The sequence below is a fragment of the Myotis lucifugus genome, unplaced genomic scaffold (genome assembly GCF_000147115.1).
Source record: "Myotis lucifugus unplaced genomic scaffold, Myoluc2.0 scaffold_49, whole genome shotgun sequence".
Taxonomy (NCBI): domain Eukaryota; kingdom Metazoa; phylum Chordata; class Mammalia; order Chiroptera; family Vespertilionidae; genus Myotis; species Myotis lucifugus.
In genome coordinates this window covers 740,804-768,094 of record NW_005871097.1, presented here as the reverse complement: position 1 = coordinate 768,094, position 27,291 = coordinate 740,804, and the positions used below count along the sequence as shown (strand labels likewise).

The window sequence follows — 27,291 nt, the reverse complement described above, 5'->3', positions numbered from 1 at the left end:
CATTCTATCCACTGAGCCAAACCAGCTAGGGCTCCTGCCGCATTCTTGATGCCATCTTACTTTCCAGGACAACCATATTCAGGCGATGTGCAGCCCTGAAATGGAGGCCTTTTCCTGGGCAATTCATCTCTACAGGAAATGAGAATGAAACTGGGATACTGAGCTGCTAAACAACTATTTTATGTTAACAGAACAGCATAAAATACCATACTTCACTGATTTGCTCTTGTTTGGAATAACTTCCCGTTCATTGTGTCTGGGCTGAAGGAATACATTTTTAAAAACTAATTTTAAAATGAATTTTATTAGCCTGAGGCATTCTCCCACTAGAATATTAATGAGATGCTATTATTCAATTATTCATGGTACTGGTAATAACCATTATCGAAACACAACGTTTTTAGGGGAAGCCAGCTGTGTTTGACTTTTAAAAATTAATTGCATTAAATGAATTTTAAAGTACCCTTCTCAATCATACTCACATCCGTGCAACTGTAATGTCCCCCCAAAAAGAAAGGGGACCAGGAATGAAGACCTCATCAAGTGGGAAGTCCAATGCTAGCTGTGATGATCTGGCTAAGCACAGGGAGACCACTGGCTCTCAACTGTGGCCACACAATGGACTCTCCTGGGAGCTTTAAAACTTACAAGTGCTTGTGTCTCCCTTTCAGAAGCTGACCTGGTCGACACAGGTATGGCCAGGGCCTTGGTGCTTTCAAAGCTCCCATGTGACTGTAAGGTGTAGCAGCAGGACAGAGAACTACACACCAGAAGTGTCTGTAGGGCTTGTAACCCCAGGCTGCTGGGTGGTACACCCAGAGCTTCTGATGGAGTTAATCCCATCTATGGCCTTCTTCCAAGTCCCCCAAGTTAATGGTTTTACTTTTTCCTCTCAAATATCCAGATGATAGATCTGGTTCCAACAAAACATTTTTTTAAATTAAATTGATTGGGATAACACTGGTTAATAACATTATATATACTTCAGATGTACAACTTTATAATTCAATGTCTATACACTCTATTGCATGCTTGCTACCCGAAATCTAGTGTTCTTCTGTCACCATATATTTCACTCCCTTCACCAGTCTGTATCTATGAGTTTTTTGTTTTATTGTTCATTTGTTGCTTTTTGTTTTATATCCCACGAGTGAAATCACATGGTTCTTGTCCTTCTCTGACTTATTTCACTTAGCACAATACTCTCAAGAATCATCCATGTCACAAATGGCAAAATTTCATCTTTTTATGGCTGAGTAGTATTCCATTGTATATGTGTACATGTTCAAATAATCTTCTATCGAAGGACACTTGGGTTGTTTCCATGTTTTGGATTTTGTGAATAATACTTCAATGAACATACGGATGCCTACAGTTTTAAGAATAAGTCTTTTCAAAATTTTTGGATACCCAGAAGAAGGATTGCTGGATCATACAGTAGTTCTATTTTTAATTTTTTTAGGAACCTCCACAACACTTTCCATGGTGGCTGTACCAATTTACATTCCCACCAGTAGTTCACTAGGTTTCCTTTTTCTTCACAACCTCTCCAACACTTGTTATTTCTTGTCTTACTGATAATAGCTATTCTAACAGGAGAAAGGTGGTATCTCATTGTGGTTTTCATTTGCATTTCCCTTATAGCTAGTGATTCAACAAAGCATATTTTAAAAATGCAAAGATATGTGGTTCATTTGAATATGTAAAAATCATACATCCCCGTAAAGTGTCTTTGCCACACAACTTCAAGAGCTTTGTCATTATATTTTACAAAATTAGGGAGCAAAAATGAATGTTGACAAATTGAAAGAAAAATAAATTAGTCTGCTACTGTTTTTGTTTTAATATGTTTTTATTGATTTCAGAGAGAGGAAGAGAGAGGGGAAGAGAGAAACATCAATGATAAGAGAGAAACACTGAACGGCTGCCTCCTACACATCCCCTACTGGAGGTCAAGCCTGAAACCCATGCATATGCCCTGACCAGGAATCGAACCAGTGACCTCTTGGTTCATAGGGTGATGCTCAACCACTGAGCACACCAGCCGGGCAGTCTGCTACTGTTTGTTAAAAAAGGGGGGGAAGGGATGAAAAATGTGCCAATGAATGATAATGTTTTGTGATAGTTATTGTGATTACATGAAATTATGTATGTGAAGAACTTCCCATTATAATAAATGCTCATTAAATGTTAGTTGCCATTATTTTTAGAGGGAGGTTATATTTTGAGATTAAAGAATGAAGACTCAAAAAAGTCAAGTGACATATCTAATGCTATATTAAGTAGAGGGACTCATTACATCTCTGACCCTTGAACCTGTTGTGATTTCTCCTAGACTCTGCTGCTCTCCCTGGGGGTGGGGAGAGAGGGTCATGGGAGGCAGGATCAGCAATGAAGGCCAGGAAGTTGGAAATTCTGGGGAGGGGTAATGGTATATATAAAAATATGCTAGAGAATAAGTCAAAGCCCAAGACCTCATTGAACTTCAGTCCTACCAGTAGGAACTGAAAATCAATGGACAGAATCCAGAACCTTGGTTCATGTTTGCATGAAGATGTACTGTTTTTGTTCAGAAAGCATCATATATTCCTGCCTCATATTTTCAATTAAAATCTTAAAACCAACACAGCTGGCATGGCCCAGTGGTTGAGCATCGACCTATGAACCAGGAGGTCACTGTTCAATTCCCGGTCAGGGCACCTGCCCAGGTTGTGGGCTCAATTCCCAGTGGGGGGCCTACAGGAGGCAGCCGATCCATGATTCTCTCTCATTATTGATGTTTCTATCTCCCTTTCCATTTCCCTCCCTCTCTGAAATCAATAAAAATACATTTTTTTAAAATCTCAAAACCAATTACAACCCCAAAGGGTCAGTAAACTTTCTATTTAAATGTATTTCTGGGTGGAGCTAAATCCCAGTTCCCAGTAGCTCCTTTGGTGTCCATCCACGTCTCAGTATGACTGCTTCAGTGCCGTGGACTGTGATGAAAACCCACAGCACTAAGAGCTAAAGAAGATGCTTGCCTGGCAACCTGATTTTTCTCTAAAATGAAATTCAGATGCATTAAAGGCACTCTGAGAATATTAATAAATCAACCTTTAATACTGTTAAAATCATACCAGTGAACAATGCGCAAAATCCCTGAAAAGTACATTTAATGCATGACTGGTACTTTCAAAATTCCAAATTATGGAATTTCAGGGGGAAGAGCTCTCAGGGGCCCAATTCAATGTTCGACTTGCTTCAAGAGAGAGGAAGAGGGTTGCTCCCTGACCTCCACCAGAAAGAGAACGGTCTTTATCCTCTTGGCTTCCTCCATTCTGCTCATCCAATACAGTGGCTCAGTTCTTGGGCTTTTGTTATATAGATGGAGAATACAGGTAGAAAGGGCTTCAGGACTGCAAGAAGTGAATGGGCTTTGATTACTGACATTAGAAAGGGGAGCAAAAACTGTGTGAGGGGACGAAAGAGAACGAAGTGAGACATGGAGGACAAGGGAGTCAGGAACTATGTCAGGTTGCCTCTGGGGAGAATTATGCCTGAAAGTTTAGTACTAGAAGGGGTTTCAAATGACCCTCAGAAGGTAGGTAGAGGTGTGTGTGTGTGTGTGTGTGTGTGTGTGTGTGTGTGAGAGAGAGAGAGAGAGAGAGAGAGAGAGAGAGAGAGAGAGAGATACTGGGAACCAGAGGAACAAAGAGCTGCAGATTAGAATTCAATTGATGTGTCCAGTAAAGATCTGAATTGCTTTTAATCTGTTTTGCCCACTGAATTCTATTTCTTTGGCTATCACATGGGGTTCTGTTATTTGGGATATTTATATTTAGAAACAAATACCTATGCAGGAACTAGCCTTAGGGGAGTCGCAGGGTTTCAAAGACCCTTCAGGGACCATTTATTCCATTTTCTATCTCTGGTAAGAGAAGAACTAGGTGGCTTCAACTGCAATTTGTGTTTTGTAACATGTCATTTCTCCCAATAGCTTAGTAACTTAGCTGAGAATTTGGGGGGCACGAATCCAGTGATTCTGGGGCTTTGCATACATCAGGAAAATCCCCTGGAAGACTTGTTAAAACAGACTGCTGGGCCCCCACTCTTCAGAGCTTCTGATGAAGCAGATCTGGGGTGGGGCCTGGGAATCTGCACTTCTAATGAGTTCCTAGGTGATGCTGATGCTGCTGGTCTGGGAGACACACTTTGAGAACCGCTGATCTAATCCATTTCTCATCTGCTGTAACCCAGGTATCAAAATACATTAAAAATGTGTATACAGACACCAAAAAGTCCTTGGAAAGAAAGAAGTGGAGAAATAGGGAACTACATATGAATATACACAAATCTATGCTGTTATTATGTTTTTGTAAAATACACTTGCTAAATACCTAGAGGTTTCTTTTAAAACTGCTGAATTACATTTTCCAGAAAAATGCCAGCCATAATAAGGGTATTACTAAACAACTCAAATGATTCCTAAACAATTCTCTTAAATTGCAATTGCAGAGCTAAGAGAATGACCAGTTTTTATTATAGGGTTTTTATTTGTTTTTAGTTTTGAACTGAGTGAAGTCCAAACAATCACAAAGAGCAGAGCAGTCTGACATCAAGGTCAAACAGTAATGAGAATGGATCTCCTCCTCTTCACCTCATAATCCTCACCAATCTGCCATGAAACCCTCTGCATGGGGTTACAGCCAGTCTGTTCCCAGTCCCCTGTTCTGTAAAAGGGAGGTAATGTTGGCCCAGCCAGTGTGTCTCAGTGGTTGAGCATTGACCTATGAACCAGGAGGTCACGGTTCGATTCCCAGTCAGGGCATATGCCTAAGTTGTGGGCTCGATCCCGAGTGTGGGGTGTACAGGAGGTAGCCGATCAATGATTATCTCTCATCATTGATGTTTCTATCTCTCTCTCCCTTCCTCTTCCTCTCTGAAATCAATAAAAATATATTCTATAGGATAAAAGGCTAATATGCAAATTGACCGAAGGGCGGAACGACCAGTTGCTATGACGCGCACTACCAGGGGGCAGATGCCCTGACCAGTAGGTTAGCTTGCTGCTGGGGTCCGGCTGCTCCGGACTGGGCGAGACAGGACGGACACATCCTGGAGCCCTCTCACGGTCCTTCCCCGGCCGGGGCGGGGTCTTGGATTGCGAAAGGGCACAGGCCAGGCCGAGGGACCCCATCAATCTGTGCACTCGGCCTCTAGTAAAAAAATAAAATAAAATAAATTAAAATAAAATAAATAAAATAAAATAGAGGTAACAGTAGTGCCTGTCTGACTTACAGGAGAGATCTCTGGCACTGCTTTGCTGCATCCAACACACAGTGGGAGCTCCAAAAACTGAGCTATTCCGAGTGAGGTACTCTAGCCACCTGTTCCTATTTTTCCCTCTTTGTTTTCCACCACTGAGGTCTTCCGCACACATATCTGAAGACCAAGCATGCTACCTTTCCTAAGGAACAATCTGAGAGAGTGCAAGCAACACTGCCAGGGTAAATCCAGGGCGGGCATTCATTTTCCATAAAAATTATACCAGAACAGGGATGTGTCCCCTTGATTTTTCATCTTCTGCCAAGTTACTGATCATTGTTTGTGTCTACACATGTAGACACAAGTCCCTTCTGGTATATTAGTAGAAATGAGATCCTGTCTTTAGCAGGATAATGGCTTACTAAAAAAGAATCTGTACATGACATTTCACACTCACTGTGGAGGTGGTAACCTCACTGTTCTTCACCATTTCAACAGTATATCGCCTAATTATATTCATACACACTTATCTACGCATCCCAGGAACCAGCAACTCAGATACACTTCCCCAGAGCCAAATAAAAACATGCCAAGTTATAAAACTCAACTGTGCCCACTCTGGGGAACTGTATACATATTCATGGGCCAGACTGTCTTTCTCTAAAGGTACCATTTATTAAGTATCTATTTCCTGCCAGGCATTATGCTCTCCAAATGTTATTTAACGCTCACAATAATCCTAGGAGGTAGAAGGCATCCCCATTTTACAGATGAGGACATTGAGACTCTAAGAGGTTAAGAAATTTGCCCAAAGTCACAGTTGGAATGTAGCAAAGCTTGGATTTGAGGCCAGTCTGGCTGACTTGTAAGCTGACGCATCAACTAAATTCTGAGAGGGAAGGAAGGGCACTGACCTAGGGATCTCGATGTCCAGAAACTGGGAACTATTCTTGCTGGGGTGCACGGAGGAGCGTGGTAAGAAAATGGGCTCAGCACACACTAACAATGTGACCACTGGGGAAGCGTCTAAGCCTCAGTTTTCTCATCTGTTAAACAGGTATAATAGTAGAAACTGCGTCATAATGTGAAGCTTAAAGAATATATGTAAAGCTCTTAGCCCAACAGTACCCCAGTCAAGGGACCTTGAATAAATCTCTTTCCATCTCAGAGCTTTGGGCTCCTCTTCTGTGAAGCAGGAATATTATTACCTACTTTCCAGGGTTGAGGGAGGCTTGTGAAAACACTTGGCAGGGGAACAGCCACAGTTGGCTCCCTTCCCCTGATGCAAAATGAGAACACAGACCAAACAAGTCGTGGCAGACACTCACTGGGGCCCCGAGCCCCAGGCCATGGAATCATAAGCTCCACATTCCAGTCTTCCCAAGAACCCCACAAAATTCCCCCAGGAAACCCCCCACAACTTCCTAAGAGTCACAGTTTCCATTCAAGATTTGCTCTGCCCAGCTGATAATTCACTTAGAAGGTGAGTAGACAAAGTCAAAGGTGGCTGAAAGAAGACAGCGAATGGATGGCTAGAAAAATTCAACTTAATTATCTATCTCTCTCTCCCTCCCCCTTCCTCTCTGAAATAAATAAATATATATTTTTTAAAAAGAAAGTAAAAGATGTATAAAGGATCCTAGAGGTCACTGAAGACCCTTTTGGCCAATCTTCATGCCACTGCCAGCCCCGTTACCTGTAAGGTCATTATTTTGGGAAGAGCTGTGCCCTTGAGCATGAGTGAGGCACGTCAGAGAGCTCCTTGTCCCAAGCCCCTTATTATGTCCTCTTTCCGGAGTATTTGCACACACTGACATGCTCATGGGCACTTGGGGTCCCTCTATTCCACCCTTGCTGTTATAGGGTTGGCAGGAGCCTTTGGGTCCCCTCTGAAGACAGCCCCTTGGTTTGAAGGCTGCCTTCTCCCCCTCTGCCATCTCACTGGGCACCAGACCTGAACTTGACCACTGCTGCAACTCAACCATCCAAAGTGCACCCTCCCACTCCAGGCCCTTCTATTCCCAGTATCAGCTGGCAGCAGCTCGGCCCCACATCAGAAATGGCTGCAGTTACATCAGCCAGTGAGTTGAGGGGCCACTGACAGGGTCCCTAAAACCAAAACCAAATCATAAGTGTGATGCTCAGACCTGCTTCCCCACCAGCTGGCCTCAGTTCCGAAAAGATTCCCGGATTTTAAAATACAAAGGAGAAATAGACAGGCTAGAAAATAAATCACTCCAGTATTGCAAACAATTTGCGGACACACTGTATTTAAGAACTTTGAAACTTGCAGCCTTTGGTTCTTTTTTCTCCCTGAAACGCACTCCCAGCAAGGTTATTCCACCCTGCCCCAAGCTACAGGCTCTGCATCTGGCACCCGCAGCCCAGCCATAATTCTTAAACAAGGACATCTTCAAGGGCACTTTGAGACCTTGAGGCCGAAACAGCTTCCAGATCAAATTGATTCTTTTTAAATTGCAAGAGTGCCCGGCCAGCATGACTCAGTGGTTGAGCGTCAACCGACCTATGAACCAGGAGGTCACAGTTTAATTCCTGGTCAGGGCACATGCCTGGGTTGCAGGCTTGATCCCCAGTAGGGAGCATGCAGGAGGCAGCTGATCAATGATTCTCTCACATCACTAATGTTTCTATCTCTCTCCTTCTCTGAAATAAAAAATATATTTTTTAAAAAGAACAACAATATACTGTTGTTATTGAAGCATGGTAGCCCATCCTGGCAATCGGGTTTGTATTCAACCCATTATTTTGAATTGGCCAAACTGTCACATTTGTATTACAGCTGAGCCAAAATCAGTGCTTAAATGACCACTGCCTTTAAAAACAACATGCTAGACTGGTGAATCTCAGAGGGAAGATGGGGGAGGGTAGATGAATGGGTGAGATTAACCAAAGAACTTATATGCATACATGTATAACCCATGGACACAGATAATAGTGTGGTGAAGGCCTGGGGGTGGGGCTGAGGGGTGGAGGGAGTAAGGGGGGGGGAAGAGGGACATTTGTAATACTTTCAACAATAAAGATAAATAAAAAAATAAAGTACCTCACAGGTTAAAAATGTTTTAAAAAAACAGCATGCTACAAAAACCTTCCACTCTAGTGCATTGGTTCTCAACCAGGGGTGATTGTGCCCCCAGGGGACACTTGGTAATGTCCAGAGATAGTTTGGTTTGTCACAACTTGGTGGGATGCTACTAGCATCCAGTGGGCAGAGGTCAGGAAAACTGCTAAACATCCTAGAGTATATGGACCCCCCCCACACACACACACAAACACACAATCACCAGAATCATCCAGCCCCAGATGGCAGCAGTGCCAAGGTTGTGAACTTTCTCCAATCTGCAAGCTGCATGCGCGTGATATCCTTACACTGCATATGATATGATAGTGGGGAAGGGCACGTAATAAGAATAGAGCCACAGTTGTCTAATAATCATTCACCTTACTAGCTATAGATGAGAAGTTTTCTTACAGACCCTGGGAAGCCAGAGGACGAAACAAGGCTGTACAAAGATAAGATGCTTCGATGGGTCAATTACTCAGAAAATAAATACATTTTGAGAACAGAACAAGGACAGGACACACTTTGATTTTGGTTGCTGTGCCCAGACGCTGACCCCTCCGGGAGTTTTCTCAGGAATGCTGACTATTCTCCAGTCCCAGGAAGGGGCTGAGCTGTTTGTAACATCATAGAAGATTAGCCACCTTGTTATCGGACTTTGAGCTCCTGAAGGCGGAACTGCAGACCCTCCCCTCCCCTTTCCATGTTACACTTGCAGCTCGCAGCTGCACGTAGTAACTATCTTCTCTCTCAGAGGGTGAGAGCAGAATTTCCAGGATGACCTACTGCTCTGCCCATATATGATTCAATCCTGTCTTTAATTTGGCTCAAGTAGTGACAGGCGACCTCGGACCCATTGTGCCCAGTTTTACATACACCTTGGTTCATGCCACTTCAATATACAGCACTAAGAAAGAAGCTAAAAATGATATATACACAATAAATATGATTCCCATGTGGGTAGCTCCACTAAAGCACTGTAGCAATTTGTAGTAATATGCATTGTATAAAATTCTTTTTCAAAAATAGAGAATTGATCAAATTCTTATAGGTGTTCAATACCACCAATAGGCATACTTTGTTTCCCGGGTAGGACTGTGACTAAATGCCTTAGGCCCTAGCCGGTTTGGCTCAGTGGATAGAGCGTCGGCCTGTGGACTGAAGGGTCCCAGGTTTGATTCCGGTCAGGGCACATGCCAGGGTTCGGGCTCAATCCCCAGTGTGGGGCATGCAGGAGGCAGCCAATCAATGATTCGCTCTCATCATTGATGTTTCTATCTCTCTCTCCTCCTTCCATCTCTGAAATAAATAAAAATATTTTAAAAATAAAAAAAATAGATGCATTAGTAGTGCTAAGGGTTTTAGAACAATCATGATAGAAGAAATTGTCCCAATGCCGCTTTCCTGGAGAGCAATGCAGTGATGCTATGGTGTGAATTTACAGTGGAGGCAAAGACAGCCCGCTGCCCTTGGGACCTGGAATGAGAAGGCTTATAGGGCATGGTCACTGCCCCCAAACAGGCCACCCGGGGAGGCAAAACACACTCCATCAGCCTTCACATGGCCTTCACAGGCCCTCCGGGCAAAGAAGTTCCCTCTTAAAGACTTGAGTAGAAATTACACCCTTAATCATAATCCCTGCTGATGGGAATGATCCATATTGTGTCTTACAACAAATATCCTGCCCACTTCCCAGGGGCACGGGGGAAGATGGATGGATGGAGTCAGCTCTGATTCCTGTAAAATCCAATAAGCATTTGAAAATTGGGTTCACTTGATTTCATCAGCACTAAAAGGAAGTCTTAAGCATTTGATCAGTTATTATAGGCATTTCCCTTTGGGCACTTGTCTGCCACAAAGAATCTGTAAGACACAGGTTGCCTCCTGACTGCAGCCGCTGCATCCCTTTTTATAGTAACAGGAAGGACGTCTGTGTTGCCAAGGCAACCCAAGGTTTCACTCATCAATACAGCACTAAGGACTGTCACTGAGAACAGTATCACTCTCCTGGGGCTTTAAACTGAGTCTAACGCACACCGTAGATGAGATGGTCACCTACGAAGATAACAAAGATAAAGAGCAGGTATTGGGGTAAAACACTTTCTAAGTTTTCTGGCAGGTGATCATTCAAGCTGATGACAAGCCAAGAGAGGTGGCCACCAGGAACATGTAAAAGTAAAGGCAGTTAAAATACACTGGGGCCCTGAGATACAGCCTAGTCCTTCTCAGAGCCCTGCCCCTCATAACACAGAGGCCCTTCCTGCACCCAACCCTGTCCTTCCAGCCTCCTCCCCCTCCGTGGGTCCAGGGCCTGGCCCCTGGAAACTCTACCCAGTGAATGAATAATCCAAATGCAAGTTCATGAGGGTTTGAACGGGAATGGAATGGAAGACAAAGAGTGGATTCTAGCCCAGAGAGGTGTATGCTATACACACAGGCAACTGAATGCAGGTGGGAGGAGAGCTGAAGGAGACCCGAGGTTCTGGGCCTGGGGAGCGAGGAGAACAGTGGTCGGCACCATGCGCAGACACGGGGAAGTAGCCTCGGGACACTTGGGGGGTAGGTGGTGACTTAAGTTTGGTCATTAAAGAATTTGGGGAGCTTGGAAAATAGTTTAATGGGAGGTTTTACCAGCAGTCAGTTTAGAGACTAGAGATGACGATAGGAACAATGATGATGATAACCAACCTCGACCATGCCAGGCCCAGTCCTGCTTTACCTGTTTAACCACATTTAATTTTTCCAACAAATCTATGCAGTTAGTACTGTTATTGTACCCATTTTGCAGGTAGGAAAACTGAAAGGTTTAACACTTTTCTGGAGTCACAAAACTGGTATATAGCAGAGATGAGATGCAAACTCAGCTGGTCTTGTTCTAGAACAGTGATGGCAAACCTTTTGAGCTCGGGGTGTCAGCATTTTGAAAAACCCTAACTTAACTCTGGTGCCGTGTCACATATAGAAATTTTTTGATATTTGCAACCATAGTAAAACAAAGACTTATATTTTTGATATTTATTTTATATATTTAAATGCCATTTAACAAAGAAAAATCAACCAAAAAAATGAGTTCGCGTGTCACCTCTGACATGCGTGTCATAGGTTTGCCATCACTGTTCTAGAACTACAGGTTAGGGGAGGGGGAAGGTGATGTCTGCCTAGAGGTGAAAGGCAAGGCCTTGCCTTAAGGCATGGATCTCGTCCTAGCCGATTTGGCTCAGTGGATAGAATGTCAGTCCATGGAATGAAGGGTCCCAGGTTTGATTCTAGTCAAGGGCACGTACCTTTGTTGCAGGTTCCCTGGCCCTGGTCGGGTGCGTGTAGGAGGCTACCAATCGATGTGTCTCTCTCACATCGATGTTTCTCTCTGTCTCTCCCTCTCCCTTCCACTCTCTCTAAAAATCAATGGAAAAATATCCTCGGGTAATGATTAAATAAATAAATAAATAAATAAATAAATAAATAAAATAAAGGCATGGATCATAAAGGAAAATATATTCCACATTTATAACAGAAACCTGTAACATGTATGCAACCATGGGCTTCTACCACACGTAAGAAGAACTTTTAGAACCTGCCTCAGACAATAAAACTTTACAAATCTTGCCCTCTGTATTTTCATAATTTACAATACTTCAGATCCATGTGACTGACTATTGTTGAACAAAATATATTTGAAATCATGTCACCTCTCTGCAAACTGTCATGGTCTAACAACCAAATAGCCAGTCCAGGTTCAAAAATATGTAGACAAATCAACAAGGGTTTAAGAAGGTCAAGGTTCTTTTAACTTACAAATTCTACATGTTTAAGTGCCAGTCAATGTATGATGCATTATTATGTGACAAAATTTACTAAAAATAACTTTCTGTGTAAAAATACTTCTGTGCTTAGAAGTCGTGTCACAGAGCCCTTGGCCAGTAAGGAGCCACTTTTAGCTAAGTGTGAGCATTGCTGTTGCAGGGCTGGTCCATTCAAGTCTGGGACTCTTCGCACTGTAGGCCAAGTATGTCAAACTCTCGGCCCATGGGCTGCATGCGGCCCACAATGAATATTTTTGCAGCCCAGACAATATAATGGTATGTAAGAAATGTTTTAATAAAAATTTTGTAACAATTTTTACAATATCCTGTTATACATAATCTTCTCTAGATATAAAACCCTAATATGCAAATAGACCGAATGGCAGAACAACCGAACAAACGGTCACTATGATGTGCACTGACCACCAGGGGGCGCGTGCGGAACATGGCGGGCGTTGGCAGCAGGCGGCAGAGCATGGAACCTGGTGGGTGTCGGCCGTGGCGGGATGGTGGAGCAGGTGAGCAGGGGCGCCAGACCAAGGTAGGGTGCCGGTCACTGTCATCAGGGCGAGCCTCTGGTGGTTACTGAAAATTCTTTGCTCCCGTGCACTGCGGTCCCACCCGACGCTCGCACCTGCTGCCAGTGCCGGCCCTGTTCACACCCGCTGCCAGCACCAGAGCTGCTACTCGCACCCACTGCCGGCGCCCAGCGCCACTCCCAATCACTCGGCACCATCCATGGGTGCAAGCAGCAGCTGTCGGCCCCAGTCACCCCTGAAGTGCTTCACCACCTCCCCCTACTCCTGGGGGTGATCGGGGCATCAGCAGCCACTTGCACCCTCTGCTGGTGCTGGCCCCAATCGCTCCACGGGTGCGAGCAAGGCTGGCGGGGGGTGTGGAGGATGGGCCGAGACCCACCCCTGTGTCCACCACAGCCTCACGGCCCACAGTTCCTTTCAAGGCGCACAAATTCGTGCACTGGGCCCCTAGTCCTCCTATATAATAAAAGGGTAATATGCAAATCGACCAAACAGCAGAATGAACGGTCACTATGATGCACACTGACCATTAGGGGTCAGACGCTCAATGCAGGAGCTACCCCCTGGTGGTCAGTGCGCTCCCACAGGGGGAGCGCCACTCAGCCAGAAGTTGGGCTCACCGCTGGCGAGCGCAGTGGCAGTGGCAGAAGCCTCTCCCACCTTCATGGCAGCGCTAAGGATGTCTGACTGCTGGCTTAGGCAGGGAGCGGGCCTAAGCCGTCAGTCGGACATCCTCCGAGGGCTCCTGGACTGCGAAAGGGCATAGGCTGGGCTGAGGAACCCCCCCCCCCCCGTGCACAAATGTCGTGCACCAGGCCTCTAGTTATTAACAATGTTGGCTAATGACTGATTACTATAATCACGTTGCATTCATTTTCCTTACGCACTTTACACACAGGCACACCATTTCTCTCCACTAATACTAGCAGCGAATATTTTAGCAGCTGAGGCCACATCATTAGTCTTGGACTGACTTGTTTGGTGTGTGCAACAGGAAATATTTCACTCTCGGAGAACAAGAAAAATAGGTTTATTTGCATTATGCTTATTAATTTGTGCAGTTATTCAGTATCTGGTAAGTTAATGTTCAATAAAAAAATATTAATTTTTATTAAAATGTTCTATTATTTTATTTTAACAATGACTCATTTATTTCAGCCCTTTGGATTCACCATGTCTCTATCGAAATAAACCTACGTTTCTATGAAAATTGAAGCTTTTGTTTTTTTGTGGCCCACATAAACTTAAACCTTGTTTATTTGGCCCATGTTAGCCTTTGAGTTTGACATGCTTGCTGTAGGCAGCCATCAGTATTTTATTTTATTTTTTTAAATATATTTTTATTGATTTCAAAGAGGAAGGGGGAGAGAGAGAGAGAGAGAGAGATAGAATCATCAATGATGATAGAATCATCAATGAGCCAATCATTGATCGGCTGCCTCCTGCACGCCCCACACTGGGGTTCAAATCCGAAGCCCAGGCCCTGACCAGGAATCGAACCATGACTTCCTGGTTCATAGGTCAACATTCAACCACTGACCCTCGTCAGCAGGGTGGCTGTCAATAATTTTAAATAGCTAGTGTAGGATTGACTGTAAAGAGGCAAAAGTGAATGTTTTAGGATGATGGAAGTGTTCTAAACTTAATTATGGGGGTAGCTGCACAACTATATAAACTCAAACTGTTCACTTAGAATGAGTGAACTTTACAGTATATAAATTACACCTCAAGAAAACTATAATGGGAAGAAAGGGAGGGAGGAATAGGGGAGGAGAGAGCAGGAAAGGAAAAGGAACAGAAAAGCAAGTACAAATCTAGGAAAGTTAGGCATTTGTAAAAACCTGTTTCAGCTACCCCAAAATGTACATTGTAACGTGTGTTTCTGATTGTGGAATTATCCATGATCAAAAAAGCCCCCAAACTCCTGCTTCAGGGGAATAACATCTAGGCGAGTACTGTGCAACCTTGGGGGGAATCCCTAGGGGAACCTTATAATGCAGGTTCTATACAGCAGGTCTGGGCAAGTAGAGAGTCTGCATTTTGAAAAAAAAACCAGTGATGCTGACATTGCTGGTCCATGGACAACACTTTGAGAAACCCAGGCTTACACCAGTTAAACTACAAAGACATTTGTGATCTCATTTATGAAACGGCATTTAGGAAGAGTTTTAGAATTCCTTCAGTGGCTGAAAGATGAAGAACCCCAAGATCCTTTTGCTTTTCGCTCAACCACCTCAGTGTGTCTTGCCTCATGATCACAAGATGACTGCCACAGCTCCAGCATCACATTCTCACAGCAGAGGAAGCAGAATGAAGAGGGTAGGAGCCAAATCAGGAGGAAGAGGCCCTCTCCTCATACTCATTCCTCTCTGATCCCAGAAAGACCCCTAGTTGTCTTCCCCTAAGTCTCCTTGGCTGGTTCTGGGTCACTTGGCTGAAAGGGAGACCAGGAGAATGAACACATGGCAAAGGGGAATGGAACCACCAAGAATGACTTAGGCCTGAAGTGACTCACAGCTTGGCTCCATTGCTGTCTACCCCAAACCCTGAGCTCTCTAGGAAGGGAAGAATGGCTGTTGGGTAGTCAGTCAACAGCCTGTCCCATTTATACACCGCCAGCAAGTAAGAGGGTGGCCCCCAACAAAGCCTCCACACGCTGCCACAGGGTGGAGGGGAGAACTAAATAAAAGAATGGGTTTGTCCACTTTTTTATCTTTCCCAAACTGAGCTTTGAAAAGCGAGGCGCTGTGTTGGCTCTATCATGCATCACAGGTTGGCACAGGTCAGGGATTCACTAAATGTTGCGGAGTGGACCAAGAGCTTCTGTTAAGTACCTGTCCTTAGACTCCGTCAAGGTCATTAAAACAAATACCTTCGGGGGGTTTCACACTAAAGGAGATGCTGCTGAATTAAAAGCCTGAAGGAAATGAGAACTAACACATATGACAAGTAGAAGAGACTAGCCCCTGCAAAACCAGATGTAAAAACAGCCAGACTCGTGTTCAGAAGACATTGCCAAGCACGGGTGGGGGTGCAGGTCAGCACCTCACCTACACCACACACTGCAGGGGCAACGATCAGGCTGCGTCTCTCCTGCCGACCTGGATTAATACTGAGGCCACTTCCAGGTGATGACTTGAGACTGGCATGGGGCAGACAGGATAGGGGAGTGTCAGCATATCCGTCTCAGGCATTTTGCTCTCCTGGATGAAATAACCAAGGGATATTTATCTTGACCGAAAGAAACTGACTGGCCTGGTCTTTGTGCACATTTGAAGTTGCCACAAAGCAAACTCACCAGTCTTTTCCAGGCCTAGAATGGCTACTCAACTGCCCTGACCCACCAAAGGCAGTGTGTTGCATGCTTTAGATGTATTTTTTTCTAATTCTTTTTTGAAAATATACTTTTATTGATTTCAGATAGGGAGAGGGAGAGAGAGATAGAGACATCAATGATGAGAGAGAATAATTGATCGGCTGCCTCCTGCACACCCTCCACTCGGGGGCCGAGCCCACAACCAGGCATGTGCTCTTGACTGGAATCAAATCAGGGACCCTTCAGTCCACAGGCCGATGCTCTATCCATTGAGCCAAACCGACTAGGCCTATTTTTTTCTCATTCTTAATACAACCCCAAAAAGTAGGTCTTATTGATCCCATTCTACTGACAGGAAACTGAGGTTCTGAAAGATTTTTCCCAAGACAACACTGAGCTATATCTGAAGGTGCCTCTGGGAGACTCTCTAAGGCCCAGCCCCTGGCCCTGTCCTCCTGGAGGGTCTGAAGGCCGAGCCTGCACCAGACTCCAGCTGACTTATCATCTGGAGCCAAGCCGAAAGTGGTCCTTCCAGCCTGAACCTGATACAGGACTTCTATCATCAGGATGCTCACCATTTTCTATTTTAAGAAATAATCAAAACCCCAAAGTTCCTCCCCAAACAGGAGCTTATCCGATTTCAACCAGCGTATACTCCAGAACACAAGGAGAGACAGGACAGATCTTGTTCTAAGTGTTTCTCTCTCACGTGGCTCAGGAAATTCCACAGAAAGGGCCTGCTGGTACTCGTCCTTCCGCAGCAATATGGAGATGGAATAGGATGGAGGGGGAAAAATATATATATGGAATGCCTGGGAACGAGCACTGCTGATTTCTTTTTAACACCAAGAGCAATTAGTAGATGCAAACATTAAGCAGGACCCTGACTACCCTTTCTTGTCAAGGTTATTTGTTTTGAGCAAGATGGTTTGCTTTGATTAAAGCAACCAGTTGCCAATAATAAATGGGAAAATGTTTATTTTGCCCACAAGAAATTACAATATCTATGATTCCCAGTAAGAACCTAAGCTTAGCCAAATCTTTCCTGCGTTGATGTTTATAATCAACAGTGTTTCATGAAAATTATTTCATAGAACTCAGAGTTCTAAGAGAAGAATAAAACATGGCTACCATCCAGCTTCTACTTCCCCAGCAGTAACAGCCCAGCTTCAGGCACGCCTGTAACAACAGGGCTCTCATCCCATTTATAAGCTTAGCCTTTGGCTTATTCCTGGCAGGACCTAACCACGTGCCTTGTATCCAGGAGGAACATAATAAAACATGGCCCCTCGTGCCAACTAACATTTATTGAGCGCTTATTCTCTGTCAGATGCTGGATCAAGTGTTTTGCACACATTATCTTACTTAAAGCTCACAACCTCATGCAGTTGGATTTATTACTATCCCCCGCCTCCACAGAGGAGAAGAGGCTTCCAGAAAGGTGAAGTGACTTCGCTCAAGGTCACCTACGTAATAAAAAGAGCAAAACCAGTACTCAAACCCAGGGCACCTGGGTTTGCTTACAGAGCAAGCAAAAGCTATAATGAATGAGTGAATAAATAATCCTAAGAGCACCAATATTTTCTCACTGCCAGTAACAGTGATGGGCGGGCATACTACATACTGATATTTGCAGATTTTGAAACTGCCCAGCATTAGTAATTACTAAATACTATTTTTGTTAGAGAAGCAAGTCAGTGAATTTACAGACCTATAAGCTGTGCACTTGCCTGGCCACGTGGCTCAGAGGTTGAGAGTTAACCTATGAACCAATAGATCACGGTTCGATTCCTGGCCAGGGCACATGACCGGGTTGCAGGCTCGATCCCCAGTGTGGGTAGTGCAGAAGGCAGCCAGTCAATGATTCTCTCTCATCACTGATGTTTCTATCTCTCTCTCCCTCTCCCTTCCTCTCTGAAGTCAATAAAAAATATTTAAAAAAATAAACTGCATTTGATTTCCACCGCAGCACTCACCTGGGATCACCAATCAATTCCAGGGCAGCTCTGGCCTCGTGGCTCTCACTTGCCTCACTCTCCCGGATCCAGACAGTGAAGAAAGCCAGCCGCAGAGTGACAGGTGAAGGCAGGTGGCTCAGAATGGTGTTCCAAGGCTCCATGGTAGCTATATGGTCATCCCTGCTCTTTTGGATGAATTCTGAAGCTGTGTCCACTCCACCAATTCATCCACTTGACAGCTATTTAAGGAGGATTTACAGCTAACCTGCTAATACCAGAAAAGTTAAAAAGAAACAAGGAGCGCCCAGCCAGTGTGGCTCAGTGGTTGAGTATTGACTTATGAACCAGGAGGTCATGGTTCAGTTCCCAGTCAGGGCACATGCCTGGGTTGCAGGCTCGATCCCCAGTGTGGGGCATGCAGGAGGCAGCCGATCAACGATTCTCTCTCATCACTGATGTTCCTATCTCTCTCTCTTACCCACTCCATCTCTGAAAATCAATAAAAAATATTTAAAAAAAAGAAACAAGGGGCAAATGATAAGAATACAACAGAGAGGGAAAATAAGATGGGTGGCTTATACTATAATTTGGGGGGGGGATCACTGTGAAACAAGGAAGCAAGAAAGCTGAACCCAAATCTATAGAGAAAGAGTAATTTAGTGCCTAGGTGCCTAGGGCTAGGGGTTGGGAAGAAATGGGGAATGACTGCTAATGGGTGTGTGGGGGGTTCTTTTTGGGGTGATGAAAATGTTCTGGAATTGACTGTGGCATTGCTGTACACTGCACAACTCCGTGAACATGCTAAAAAACACTGAATTGCACACTTTGAATGGGCAAACTGTATGGTATTGAAACAAGAAAGAAAACTGGCCAAGTATTAGAAGACCACAGTAAAACCATCCGCAAAGCATCAAATACTAAAGCCACAACTACATGATGAGAGAGAGAGACAATCAGTGCCCCCTGGTACCTATGAATAGCCTAGATAGAATCACAAAAGGGGATGCGTTTTATTATTTGTTTCAAAGCAGAACAGTCTAAAATGTAAAAATGAAATATTTAAGCATTTATTAGAAATGCTCTGTCTTGTATTTGGAAACGCAAGTATTTGCAGAATTTGGGATCAGAATGAGAGAAAAAACAGAACCAGATCCAAGCCAGGGAAGGACCGCTGACAAACATGGGAGGTGTGGCAAAGCAGAAAGAAGCCACGTAAAGGCCTGTCTGATCCTACAAAACCAGGCTTCCAGGGCATTCCTGAGTCGTCTGACCCATTTGTGAGACTATTCAGTATCCTGTTCCATAAAATCAGGCCTCATAAGTAGCTGAAAATATGTCAGGTAGCAGGGGAGCCTTTCTGAGTTCTGGTCTGAAAGCCTTGCAGTGGGCTAAAAAGACTGCATGGCATGTCAAGTATTTGGTACAAATATCCTTCTTTTTCATCTCATTTAATCCTGAAAGTTCTCTTCCTTACACCCACGCTGCGTTCAAGATTTTCTCCCAACCCCTCTGGTCCCTAAGAGGCTATAACAATCAGTGACTAGTGGGGATGATTGCACAAGCTTGTGAATATACTAAAAACCAAGGAACTACACACTTTAAAGGGTAAAATTTATGTTATGTGAATTATATCTCAATAATAATTTTTAAACTGTTTAAAAAATCGGGGCCAAACACAGAATTAATTACCATATTACTCAGCCATTCCACTTCTGCTTATATACCCCCAAAAATTGAAAGCAGGGACTCAAACAGATATTTGTACACCCATGTTCATAGCAACACTGTTCACAAAAAATGGAGGCAGCCTGGCCTGTTTTGCTCAGTGGTTAAAGCGTTGGCTTGCTGACCAAAGGGTCACAGGTTTGATTCTCAGTCAAGGGCACGTACCTCAGTTGCAGGTTCCCCAGCTCCTGCTGCGTGGGGAGGCAACCAATTGATGTGTCTCTCTCACATCAATGTTTCTCTCTCTCCCTCTCCTCCTTCCCTTCCATTCTCTAGTAGAAATCAATGGATTAAATATCTTTGGGTGAGGATTAAAAAAACAAACAAACAAACAAAGAAACTCCACAAAAGATGGAAGTGTCCATCAACAGATGAATGGATAAGCAAAATGTGGTCTATACATATAGTGGGGTCTTATTTAGCCTAACAAAGGAATAAAATTCTTGACACATGGATGAACTTTGAACACACCATACTAAGTAAAATAAGCTAGTCAGAAAAGGATAAATATTGTCTAATTCCACCTATAAAAAAGGTACTGAGAACAGACAGATGCAGAGAATAGAATGTTGGTTACCAGGGACTAAGGGTAGGGTGTAATGGGGAGTTACTATTTAATTGCTACAGAGCTTCTGTTAGGGAGGGAAGGAGGGGGGGGTGAGGAGGGAGAAGGAAACAAACATCGATTTGTTGTTCCCCTTATTTATGCATTCACTGGTTGACTCTTATATGTGCCCTGACTAGAGACAACACTCTAACTGAACTACCCGGCCAGGGCAGTTGTTTCCACATTTCAGCTATTGTAAATAGTATTATTATCTGAGATCCTGATTCCAATTCTTTTGGATAAATACCCAAAAGCAGGATTGCTGGATCATATAGCAGTTCCATTTTCAATTTTTTAAAAATATGTATTTTTATTTATTTCAGAGAGGAAGGGAGAGGAAGAGATAGAAACATCAATGATGAGAGAGAATCATTGATCGGCTGCCTCCTGTACACACACACACACACACCCCGGGGATTGAGCCCATAACCCGGGCATGTGCTCTGACTGGGAATCGAACCATGACCTACTGGTTCATAGGTCAACGCTCAACCACTGAGCCATGCTGGCTGGGCCCATTTTCAATTTTTTGAGGAACCTTCATACTATCTTTTATAATGGTTACACCATTTTGCATTCCTGCCAACAGTATACAAGGGTTCCCCTTTCTCCACATCTTCGCCAGCACTTGTCTTTGTTCTGCGTGTGTATCCTATCTAATAATAGACAAACATGGTAACTGACTGTACCTTCGCTACGCCTCTCATTGGCTAATCAGCGTGATACTCGAATTAACCACCAACAAAGATGGCGGCTAATTTGCATACTGCAGGCAGGGCGGGACATCGCGAGCCACCAGCACACTGCCAACCAGGGCAGCCCCAGAAGACCCAGAAGCCAACCTGCCTTGCCGCCCCGGGACCCGATCTGGTCCCGGGGCGGCAAGGCAGGGCGGGACCCAGAAGACCCAGAAGCTGCCTGATATGGTAGTAACTCTATGAGTAAGCACTCTGAAAGTCAGTGGCATAAATACACCAATTAAAGGACAGATTATGAGGGTGAATCAAAAACAAAACCCACTTTAAATATGAAGACACATATAGATTAAAAGTAAATTAATTAAGCTGCAGCCTGTTTTGCTCAATGGATAGAGCATTAGCCCGTGGACTGAAGGGTCCCAGGTTCGATTCCAGTCAAGGGCATGTACCTCAGTTACTGGCTTGATCCCCAGTCCCTATCAGAGCATGTGCAGGAGGCAACCAATCAATGTGTCTCTCCCTTTCCCTCCACTCTCTCTAAAATTCAATGGAAAAATATCCTTGGGTGAAGATTAACAAAAACAAAGTAAATGGATTAAGTAACATTAAAGAGATTATAAGAAAAATATATTCCAAATTTTGTTAGTTGTATAATGGTTATGTTTAAATTATTAACACCTAAGAAATTGGGTGAAGGGTACATATAATATGCTGTAGTATTTTATAGGTTTTTTTTTACATGTATGAGATTATTTCAAATTAAAATATTAAAAAATTAATAAAATATTAATTGAAATGTATCTGCATTACATGAAAAATCTCCTAATTGCTTATAGCATAATTTATTAAATTGTGCTAAAATTTATAAGGGTTCAATTAAAAAATATCTTAATTCTAAATGATATAATAGAAAATATATAATAGTGCAGTTATAAGCACTTATCTGAAAATAAAAATTTAAAGAAGTGAATTTAAAGAAAGGATTAGCCAAAGAAAATATATGCACAACCCATGGGCACAGACAACAGAATGGTGATGGCCAGAGAGAAGTGGGGGGCAAGAGCTGGGTAGAGGGGGCAAAAGGGGGGAAATAAGGACATCCTATATAATAATAATAAAAGGCTAACATGCACATTGACTGAACGGCAGAATGACCGGTTGTTATGATGCGCACTGGCCACCAGGGGGCAGATGCTCAATGCAGGAGCTGCCCCCTGGTGGTCAGTGCACTTCCATATGGGGAGTGCCACTCAGCCAGAAGCTGGCTCATGGCTGGCCAGCGCAGAGGTGGTGGCAGGAGCCTCTCCCACCTCCGTGGCAGCACTAAGAATGTCCAACTAACGGTTTAGACCAGATCCCTTGGGGGCCTAAGCCTTTAGTCAGACATCCCCCGAGGGCTCCCTGGCTGCCTGAAGGATGTCTGACTGCAAGCTTAGGCCTGATCCCCATGGGAGTGGGCCTAAGTCGACAGGTGGACATCCCCCAAGGGGTCCTGGACTGTGAATGGGCGCAGGCCGGGCTGAGGGACTCCCCCCCTGAGTGCACAAATTTTTGTGCACCGGGCCTCTAGTTTTTTAATAAGTGCCATCTGACAGGTGTGAGAAGATAGCTCATCAGTAAATTCTTAACTGGAGAAAGAAGTGAAAAGGCTGCACTATGGGCAATTTGTTCAAAAAGGTTAAAGAATGGAAACACCAATATCACAGGAGTAAATACCACACAGAAAGTCACATTAGGAGGCTTTGGGGAACTAAGCTCTACAGAAGGTCACAAGTCCCTTTATGGAGACTGGGGGTTTTGTGAAAAAGATGCTGAGTGGTTGTCCTGCCTGTTCACAGGAGGCATTAGCAAGAGAGAGGCATTTGGAGGAGAGATGTTTGTATGAACATAAAGAACTTCTTGACCCAGGAGGTGATGGGTGCCCCTCCAGCTTCACAGAATGTGGAGCAAAGATCCACTCTCTGGAAAAAATATGGGTGGCAGCTCACCCCATATTTTCTCTCCAGATTCTCTGCAGACCTGGAGTCCACAGAGGGAACTCCAAAAGGCTGGCCCTTGGTCTCCTTGATCCAAGATGATGAGGAGTGAAGAGGGAGCTGGGTCTGGGTCTTAGAGGGACAGTTCTCAGCAGGAATGCCGCCACCTGACATTTTCCACAATTTGAATACAACAGGCAGAGAGGAGAGGAAGTCCAGGAAGTCACTGGGACTCCATAAACACAGGGCCAGGGCCCTGTTCAGCCCATCCCAACCCTCCTGGTATGTGTACCGGCCAAACCACTCAGGGCCCAGACGTGTCTCCATTGTGGCACAGCTGGCTTGTCTTCAGATCAGACTGTGAATCACGTGTGCACTGATTCAGATCACTACAGCTGTGACCGAGTCAGTTTGTCTTCAAAAGGGACCGATAACCCCAACACAGGCCCGTTACAGTAACACCTACCCTGAGAAAATATTTTTCTCAAAGGACCAATTCCTTATGATCTAGATACCAACCAGCCAGGTCCTGGTTGGCTACAGAGATTTTCCTGTGAGGGCTGAGGAAATCATTCTGCCACATCCAGGGCAAGTGTTCCCACATACACACCACACCCCAGAGGGTCACAGTGATGCCAAGCCACAGGAACGCTGCCAACACCTCGGTGGCCTGGAAAGATAAGACTGAGGCCCTGAAACCCGACAGCCCTTCTGAAACCAGGCGTGTGCCCAGCAACGTAAACTGGGAAACAAACTAGAACACAGGAGGTGGTCACTCACGTTAGGATGTTCCCAAAGGCAGGATCCTGTTGGCCTTTTGTCTAATACTAACCCCAATTCCAGGTTTATCTCCCTGGCACCAAGACATTTGCGCCCACCACCCTGTGTCCAGGGGCAGTGGGAAATTCGCTTCTACTGTGATTTCACCCTCCTCAGAAATTCCAGCCTCAAGTCTCCAAGGCAGGTTTAAGTCTACACACATGACACTCCCAGAACTTACCGTCCAGTCCTTCCTTTTGCAAGCGAGGAGCTGCAGTGTGTTGCTACATGAGCAGAATCCAGGAAAAGGAAAACCCGAGTCTCTGCAGGTCCAAGATCAGACTCTCCAGAACTGTATTTCCCTTCTAATTTACATACACGGTGAAGTCATTGCAACCAACGCCCTCGGGAGTTGGGGCCCACATCTCCTAGGGCATTACTCACTAATAGATGAACTACCTTGGGAAAGACAACAGCATGCAGAAGCTAGAAACCAGTTCTTTACTCTGGTCCTGTTTTCCTTTTCATTTTTTATATATATTTTTCTTGATTTCAGAGCGGAAGGGAGAGGGAGAGAAAGACAGAAACATCAATGATGAATCATTGATCCGCTGCCTCCTGCACACCCCACACTGGGGATCGAGCCCGCAACCCGGGCATGTGCCTCAACCAGTAATGAAACCCTGACCTCCTGGTTCATAGATGCTCAACCACTGAGCCACACTGGCCAGGCTGGTCCTGTTTTCAGTTGGGAGAAACCCTATCTGGAGCCAGCAATGGGACTGAAAAATTGCCCTGACACTTCTTACAATCCAAGTAGCGTGTACTGAACTAGCTACTAATGACCTGCCTCATGAAGGAGTGTACAGTTGGGTCAGGACAGAGGCATGTAAACAAATATTTATAAATGTAATACTGATAAGTTGCAATAATGGTATATCGGAGCAAAGGTGGACACACCACCTGGGGGTGGTGGCTGTGGCTGTGCCCCCACATCGCCCACCAGAATGGCTAAAATTAAAAAGGCTGACAATACCCTGTGTCCATAAAGATGTGGAGGAACTGGAAGTCTAATGCAAAATGGTATGGCCATGTGATAGGCAGAATAATAACCCCCCAGAGATATCCACAATCTAGTCCTTGTAACCTGTGAATGTTACCTTAAAAGGCATTTGCAGATGTGATTAAGCTAAGGCTCTTGAAATGGGGGATTACCTAGGGTTTTCCAGGTGGTCCCCATGTAATCACAAGGGAGATTAGGAGAGTTAAAGTGAGAAAGAGGAGATGTGACAATGAAAGCAAAAGTTGGAGAGAAAGGGATCAGAAGATGCTACACTGCTGATCTTGAAGGTGGAGGATGGGGTCATGAGCTAAGGAGTGCAGGCAGTCTGTAGGAGCTGGAGAGGACAAGGAAAGAGATTCTCCCCTAGAACCTCCAGAAAGGCTCTGCTGACACTTTAATTTTAGGACTTCTGACCGCCAGAATTATAAGACAATAAATTCTGTTGCTATAAGCCAGTAAACGTGTGGTAATTTGTTATAACAGCAATTGGAAACTAATTCCAACTGTTTGGAAAACGTGTTGGCACTATCTGCTAAAGCTGAACATGTGCCTATCATAATACCCAGCAATTCCACTCCTTGGTATGTCCACAACAAAAATGCATCTGTATGGGCACCAAGAGATGGGTACAAGCATGTTCATTACAGCAGTTTTAGTAAAAAGAATAAAAAGCTGAAAATAACCCACCTGTCCACGAGCAAGAGAATGGATAAGACAAATTGTAGTACAGTCACACAATGTTATAATACTCAGAAATCAAAAGAAATGAAAGCTTGAGATCTGTAACATGGGTAAGCCTTACAGACATAATGTTGAGTCAAGAATACCAGACACAAAAAAGTATATATTTGGTGGGAAAGTTCTGGAGATAGACCGTGGTAATGGTTGCACAATAATGTGAATGTACTTAATGCTACTGAGTTGAACTCTTAAAAATGGCTAAAATGGTAAATTTCATGTTATATATATTTTGCCAAAATAACAATGTACATACTACATGAATCTATTTTAATAAAGTTCAAAAACAAGCAAAACTAACTCATAGTAAAAAGAGGTGAGAACAATGGTCACCTTTGGGGGTGGGGGAGTATGGTCTACTCTAGGTCTAGGAGAAGGCACAAGAGAACCTTCTATGTGCTAAGAATGTTTAGTTTTTTAATCTGGATGTTGGTTACAAGGGTGTATATGTAAACATTCATTAGACTGTATGCTTCAAATCTATGAACTTTTGTTTCCAAATGCCAACCCCAAGTTTATCTGATTTACTTGCGTTAGTGTTATCAAACTGTAATGGAAATGGAAAAGAAAAATCCACCAAAGTGTACATGGTCAAGGAAGGCTTTAGGGAAGAGGTGAGGTGTGAGCCACATATTGAAGGATGAACATGGCAGACACAGAGAGGAAGGAAAGAGCATGTGGATAGTGAGGTGCAAGTGCATGCAGAGTGTCCTGGACATTACAAGCGTGGGGTGGTCACTGGCTAGAGAGAGGGGGCAGGAGGGATAAACAGGAGCCCATCCCAACATGCCTGGGAATCCCCATCAGCAGTGTAGACTGTACTCAAGCTAAGCAGAGTTAGAGGAGGTTAAGCCAGAGAGTGACATGATGGATCCTTGACAGAGAGGGTAACACCTGGACAGAGGAACAGAGACAGGGTCTGACCCAGGCAACGGGGATGGGGTCATGAGAAATGAAGGAGACAGAACTCCCTGTCTTGCATGTAATTTGAGAGTGGTCCGGGAGGCTATTAAGTCTGCTGCCTCCAAACCTACATGGCTGGTGATTCCGCTGACACAAAGGGTGAAGACCAGACTGCCCCTCCCTCTGCCTCCTGGGTCGGCAGTGGAGGATCACAGCATCCGGAGTCGGAAAGCACCAGTCAGATTTCCTAGTGTACCATCTCACGTATAGACAAGCACCCAAGTTCTTTTCATAGGCCAACACCTGAGGCCACAGTTTGTGAGGAACAAGCTGGAACGAGAGAATTGAGGCTTATCTCGTTGAGTGAGCATGTCCTGGAGAAGAGGGAGCGTGACTCATTCAGCTGTGGCGCCCAATGCCCCTCGCCAATCTTACCTCCTACCACAGCCTAGGCCTGTGGTCTCAGTCCCTGCCAACCTCTCACTGGAAAAGCTCTCCGCACAGCCCACCCAAACCCTGTCCAGCTAATGGTTCCATCTAATGGTTTGGTGATGCCTTGTAAGTCAATCTGGTTTCTCTTCCAAGTTGTACATCCCAAACTGAGGGGTTAGCTGACCATGGGCAGCCCAGGGCTCCCAGGAGACAAACATAAGTCTTGGCTTCTAGGTTCCATCACTGCCCTGCAGACCTGATATGAACCACAGGAGCTAATTGCAGGTTCTGATCTTGGTGGCCTGCACACATCTGAGCGTTGTTGAATGACAAGTGCCAGTACCAGAGCTTGTAGAGGAGACGCCGAGAACAGATGGGTTTGAAGTGACTTGTTTAAGGCCTCATTCCTCACTTTTTGTCTATCTGTCTAGTAGTCCATCTAGTA

At 44.5% G+C, this 27,291-nt stretch overlaps 1 protein-coding gene across 4 annotated transcripts in view; it reads right to left on the bottom strand.

Annotated features, from left to right (window-relative positions):
* MAP7D2 (MAP7 domain containing 2) overlaps positions 1 to 24,066 on the bottom strand; it is a 91,465-nt gene extending 67,399 nt beyond the window's left edge. For 3 of the 4 annotated variants that reach the window (XR_002829219.1, XM_023753681.1, XM_023753680.1), the window contains exon 1: positions 23,952 to 24,065. The gene's annotated coding sequence lies outside the window, so the exon portion shown is untranslated. Of the gene's footprint in view, positions 1 to 23,951 lie in introns of all 4 variants that reach the window. The other variant, XM_014455655.2, reaches the window with a different exon arrangement.
* Positions 24,067 to 27,291: the final 3,225 nt, after the last annotated feature.